The sequence below is a fragment of the Myotis lucifugus genome, unplaced genomic scaffold (assembly GCF_000147115.1).
Source record: "Myotis lucifugus unplaced genomic scaffold, Myoluc2.0 scaffold_2946, whole genome shotgun sequence".
In the NCBI taxonomy this organism is placed as follows: domain Eukaryota; kingdom Metazoa; phylum Chordata; class Mammalia; order Chiroptera; family Vespertilionidae; genus Myotis; species Myotis lucifugus.
This window is the reverse complement of record NW_005873994.1, coordinates 9474-15850: the sequence shown is the minus strand read 5'-3', so window position 1 is coordinate 15850 and position 6377 is coordinate 9474. Positions and strand designations below refer to the sequence as shown.

Sequence of the window (6377 nt, the reverse complement as noted above, 5' to 3'; positions counted from 1 at the left end):
ACATTAAAGAATGATCATTCCTTATGTCCTATGTGAAAAGCTAAATAAATTAATAAATTAAATGCAGGTGTGATGGAATTAGTGATTGTTAGAATGACATCTTGTAATCTTCATTTATTTACTTAACATTAAAGAATGATCATTCCTTATGTCCTATGTGATGTAAGGCTTTAAATAAAGATAGAGATTTTTGGTACAACTGGAGGAAAAAAAAATAGGCTGATGCCATAAATCTTCAAACTCCCAGCACAACTGCTGGGATTCTATGTCACTTGCACAGGACATACTTGATCTTCACAATGCAAACCTCCAAGATCTGTGTAAGATACTCTGGTTTCAGGGGCATCGTCTTGTACAAGGAGGGGTCTTTTATAGCCTCTGTGGCCATAGAGCCACATAAAAATCTAAGAATGTTTTCTTCAAGTAATACAGATCCTTCATTGCAAGAGTGTTGGCCTAAGATTTTATAGATAATTATGAAATGTGGCAGTTATCAGATCCCTTCTATTTCCATATTTTAAAAAATACTATGCCACTTCACCACTTTATTCTATGCAATTTTGGGTTAAAATCCAACACCTACCCCCCCCCAAAAAAAATATCTTTAAGAATAACAAAAAGATTTATTAGCTTTAATTCCTCTTCTTGAGAATACTTGTTACTTACTTGTATCTGATTTTTACAGGGGAAACCAGGCAAACACATTTTATATGGCTGCAGTGAACTTTTTAATGCCACACAGTTCGTAAAACAGGTAAAGTTTACCTTTTTAGTTTGTTTTGTTAACATACCCTAAGTTGCTGTTGGTATTTTTCAAAAGAGAACAAGAGAATCATTATATTCATCTGATCCAGCTGAAACCATAGAGCTATAATAAAATGTAAGGTTTTGACATGGACATCTATACAAAAAACTCTGATAAGTAACATTATTTTCAGTATCCCAAATCTGTAAAAAGGTAAATTCAGAAAATGTAAAATTTGAGTAGTGTACTCAATTAGGAAAATTTTAATTCAGCATTTCCTTAGATACTGTCTACATTTCTGATTTTGCAAAGCCCATCACAAATTGGGCTAAGAAATAAAGTCACTTTCTTGGGCTGTTACTACCAACTGTGCTCAGGTGATACAGTGGAATTACATTCACTGTGAAAGTTAATGACAGCAGTAGCTGAGGTGTACAGGGTCTATACCTTGTTGTAGTATTATTCCCCGTAGTGTTCTCAGTAATTATATTAACTTTGTAGCTTTTTAAGCTTGAACTACCTGAATCGCTCAGTTGACTGACGAGTAATGTTCACTCACCTTTGCCATGATTGCCACAAAAATAATAACTATATCCTTTACTCATTTTTAGTACCTGTTTCTTTTCTAGCACAACTTTCTTACCCCATTATGTAGTTCTTGTGTTTTTAACCTCAATATAGTGTCCCAGTGGTATTATGAGAATTTCAAATATACAGAAAAGTTGGAGAATTTGCAGTGAGCACATGTATACTCCCCATTAACATTTTACCGTACTTTCTAAGATACCTACCTGTCTATCCATTGTTCATTCATGACCCCAACTTACTTTATTTTTTTAAAAAATATATTTTTATTGATTTTTTACAGAGAGAAAGGGAGAGAGATAGAGAGCTAGAAACATCGATGAGAGAGAAACATCGATCAGCTGCCTCCTGCACATCCCCCACTGGGGATGTGCCCGCAACCCAGGTACATGCCCTTGACCGGAATCGAACCCGGGACCCTTCAGTCCGCTGGCCGACGCTCTATCCACTGAGCCAAACCGGCTTCAGCAACTTTATTAATTTTAAAGTAAATTATAGATATCAGTATACTTCCCTCTTAACACATCTGTGTCAATACTATTACTTAGAGTTCATTGTCTGCTTAGGGTTTGGGTTTTTTTAAGCCTTTGGAGGTAAAATTTACAGCAGTGAAATACACAGATCTTAAGTGTACATCCCTGAGTTTTGTCAGATATGTTCACCTGAGTAACCCGAACCCCCAACAAGATACAGAACCATAACCCTAACTGGTTTGACTCAGTGGATAGAGCATCGGCCTGCGTATTAAAGGGTCCCAGGTTCGATTCCGGTCAAGGGCATGTACCTTGATTGCAGGCACATCCCCAGTAGCGGGTGTGCAGGAGGCAGCTGATCGATGTTTCTGACTCTATCCCTCTCCCTCTCTGTGAAAAATCAATAAAATATATATTTTTTTAAAAAGATACAGAACCATCACACCACAAAGTTTCTTTATGGCCATTACCCAGTCAATTCTAGCCCCTCGTCAACCCCTGCCCAACTGCCTGCCTGATTGTCTTGATGTTTTTCTATTGCGGATTAGTTTTGCCCATTCTAGAATATCATGTAAACAGAATCTTTTTGCTTGGTTGGGTTAACTAGAGAATCCTCAAATTTGTTAATATTTTCTAATGAACCAGATGTTGTTTCTGTTAGTTTTCTAGTCATTGATTTCAAGGATTTTATTTTTTATTTTGATTACTTTGGATTTACTTTATCCTTCTTTTCTGAAGTTGGAATATTAAGTCAACTACTTTAGTTTTTCTTTTCTAAAGTAAGCATTTAAAAAGCTATAAAATAAAAACTTTTGCCAAACACTGCTTTAGCTGTGTTCCACAAATGTTGATATATCTTCATTATCATTGTTTGAAATATTTTTAATTTACCTGGTGGTTTATTCTTTATAATGTAGAGATCTATTGTTGTTTTCAAGTGTTTGTAGGTTTTTTGGATATATTATTCTTACTGAATTCTGATTTCATTCCCTGTGGTTAGAGAACATAAATTCTTTTTATGGCCCAACATATGGTCTATTTTGCTAGGCACTTTATGTGCACTTAATTGAGACATGCATTATACAGAAACGGAGGGAAGGGCTCTATAAATAGCAATTTAGTCAAGGTAGTTGAAGGCATTACTTAGATTCTCTGTGTCCTTATTAATTTTTTTTGGTCTATTTCTATTAGGTACGAAAAGACTGATATTAAAATCAACTGTAATTATAGAATTATCTCTTTCAATTTCTGCTTTTTGCACTTTTAGCTCTGTTATTAGTAAACACACATATATGATTGTTGCATTTCCTAATAGCCTCTTTTGTTATTATGTAGTATTCTTCTACACATCTGGTAATACTTTGTCTTGAAGTCCACTTTATCTGATAACATAGCCACTCTAGCTTTCTCACACTTATGGCTTACATGTTACAATTTTTCCATCTGTTTACTTTCAACTTACATATCTTATAGGTAGCATATAGTTGGATCTATTGGGTTTTTTTACAACCATTTTGACAATCTGCCTTTTTTTATAAATATTTTTTAAAATATATTTTTGTTGATTTCAGAAAGGAAGAGAGATAGAGAGATAGAAACATCAATGATGTGAGAGAATCATTGATTGGCTGCTTCCTGTACATCCCCTACTGGGGATCAAGTCTGCAACCTGGGCATGTGCCCTGACTGGGAATTGAACCATGACCTCAACCACTGAGCCACACCAGCTGGGCAACTGCCTTTTAATTGGAGTCAGTTGATATCTAATCAATTATTTATTTGATTGGATTTAGGGCTACCATTTTACTGTTTGCTTTCTACTAGTCTTCTGTTTGGTGTTCATCTGTTCCTCCTTCCCTGCCTTACTTTGAATTATTTGAACACTTTTTAGAGTTCTATTTTAATTCACCCACAGGTTTTTTTTTAGCTATATCTCCGCATTATTAATTTAGTGGTTGCTGTGGAGATCATTATATATATATATACATCTTTAACTGTTCATAGACTAGATTTAATATTGTGCCATTTGCATTAAATGCAGAAATCTTGCAACCATATAGACTTATTTCCTCAATATTTATGCTGTGATTGTCATATAATTTGTATCTACGTATATCACTAGCATTGCATGATAGTGGACAGTGTTATCATTTGTACTTCAGATATAAAGAAGTCTTTTGCATTTACACAGATATGATTTCCAGTGCTCTTCATCCCTTAGAATAATTCTAATTTTTATCTGTTGACTGAAAAACTTTTTCTAGCATTCAGTGTAGCTCAGGTATGCTAGCAGTGAATTCTCTTAATTTTCTTTCATATGAAAATTTCCTTATTTCACCTTCAATTAAATTATTGTTGGATATAGAATTCTGAACTGACAGTTTTTCAACACTTTAAAGATCATTCCATAATCTTCTGCCTTCCATTGTTTCTGATGGGAAGTCAGCAGTCATTCAGATTGATGTAATTTTATATGTAATATATAATTTTTCTCTGGCTTTCAATATTTTATTATCTTTGGTTTTCAGAAATTTAGTTATGGTTTTTTGTGTGTAATATGTTTCAAGATCACTGAATTTTTTTAAACCTATAAATTTATACATTCACAGGGGATTTTCAGCTGTTATTTCTTCAAATATTTTTATACCCAATTCTCTCTCTCCTCTCCTTTTGGGGCTCCATCTACATATATGTTCAATTTTTTATATTGTCTCACAGATCCCTGAGGACTCTGTTCATTAGAGTGTACAGTTTTAAGTTGCTCTGTCATCAGATTCACTAAGTCTCTTTACTCTGTTATCCCCATTCTACTGTTGAATAATATATTTACCAGTTCTAGAATTTTTGTTTTTTTTATATAGTTTGTATTTCTCTGCTAAGATTTTTTATCTTTTCATTGTTAGCATATTTTCCATAATTTTATTGAGGAAAGTTGTCACAGCTGCTTTTAAAACCTGGATTATCTTGCTGTCAGTCTCCATTGTCTTTCCTCCTAGAGAATGGATCATATTTTCCTGTTTCTTCATATATCAACTTAATTTTAGATTGTATCCTTAATATTGTTATTTTATTTTGGAAACTAAATTGTATTTCTCTAAAGAGTGTTGACTTGTGGTTTTAGCAGGTAATTACCTTGACTAGACTCAGATTTCAAACTCTGTCTCTGAGACAGTTCTTAGTCTCTCTCATTCACAAGTGGTTCAAGGTTTTACTATAGATTTAGGAAAAGTCTAAACACAGGGTTTAGGACCGCATCACACTGGCTCTCACCTTTCCAGGATTTCCCCCTCACTTTCCAGTGACTTTCGTTGCCCCAAACTCCTCTAGTCCTTCAGGCCAGAAACACTGCAGTTTTTCTATCAGAATTTCAGCTCCAGTATAATACCAACTGTGGCCTCCTTGAGGCTAAGAATCACTGAAGCAGGGACTCAGCCAGTGCTATTACCTCCTTTCAGTTGTTCTCGTAGTTGGTTTTGTATTTTGCTTAAAGTTTATAGTTGCTATCTCTGAGAGAATTCATCCAATCAGAGATAACCCAGCCTTTCTAAATTGAAAGCCTTGTCCTTTTAATAACCTCCTAGAAATATAAAATTAATTAAAATGAGGGGAGAAGTGATCTGTCAGCAGTGAAGTCCCACATGACGTTTTTTCTTTATTTACATTTTCATATTGAGTTAAATATTAATTTTATCATTCTCAGGGTTTTTGTTTTTCATTGGTTAAATTTGCACCTATAAATGTTTTCCACATTTTTTGACATGACAGTGTTTATTGCTATTTAGTTTTAAAATATCTACAAATCTTAAATATTTGAGTTAGTGGTGAAAATGTATTGTTATTCTAGAAATGCAACAAATGCAAATGTACATTTTAAGGTATTTAAAAATTTGAATGCATGTATCTTTTGTGATTAATAAAAAGCTATATTTATGTTGTAGCTGTCACAACTTGGACAGAAATAGCACAGAAGAACCTTAATATGAGACTCTACTTGGACTTGGACAAATGTAAAAAGAAAAGTCAAAAGAGCCAGATGTTTTCTTCTCTATATCAGTGTCCTAACAGTGAAACTTAGAATTATTTGTTAATTTTTAAGGAAATTCTATACTTAATATAATGTGTACTGATTAAAAGAATAAAGCATTTCAGAAATAAATTTTTAACATTGTACATTCTCTCTCCTGTTATGTTTCCCAAATGAGAAAGTACTTGGAAGGAAAGCAACCTCTGTCTGAATATAATGTTGAAATATTGATATAATAACAAATATGTTATTGAAACTAGTGAAAGTTTAAGAATATAATATACAAATGTTACTCTATTGGTTCATGACTCTCCTACTTGTATGCATTTTTATTATGAAATCACTGTTTTGTGGTTTTCGGTTTCCCATGTTGCCCCTAGATTTTAAGTGGAGATTTTAAAACCACTTCAATGTCTCTTCTCCCTCTAGCACACCTATGTACATCTCATCACATAAAATCCCTCCTTTATCAACAAACACTAACAACATCTAGAATGAACATATATAAAACATTTATCCCATGGAATTCTAAATCTTACATAAAAGTGAG

At 33.5% G+C, this 6377-nt stretch overlaps 1 long non-coding RNA gene across 1 annotated transcript; it reads left to right on the top strand.

Annotated features, from left to right (window-relative positions):
* The first annotated feature begins 644 nt into the window (after window positions 1-644).
* Window positions 645-6119, top strand: LOC106695774. The gene is made up of 2 exons (XR_001346799.2): window positions 645-754; window positions 5742-6119. It is a non-coding gene; the product is annotated as an uncharacterized LOC106695774 (long non-coding RNA).
* The last annotated feature ends 258 nt before the right edge of the window (window positions 6120-6377 follow it).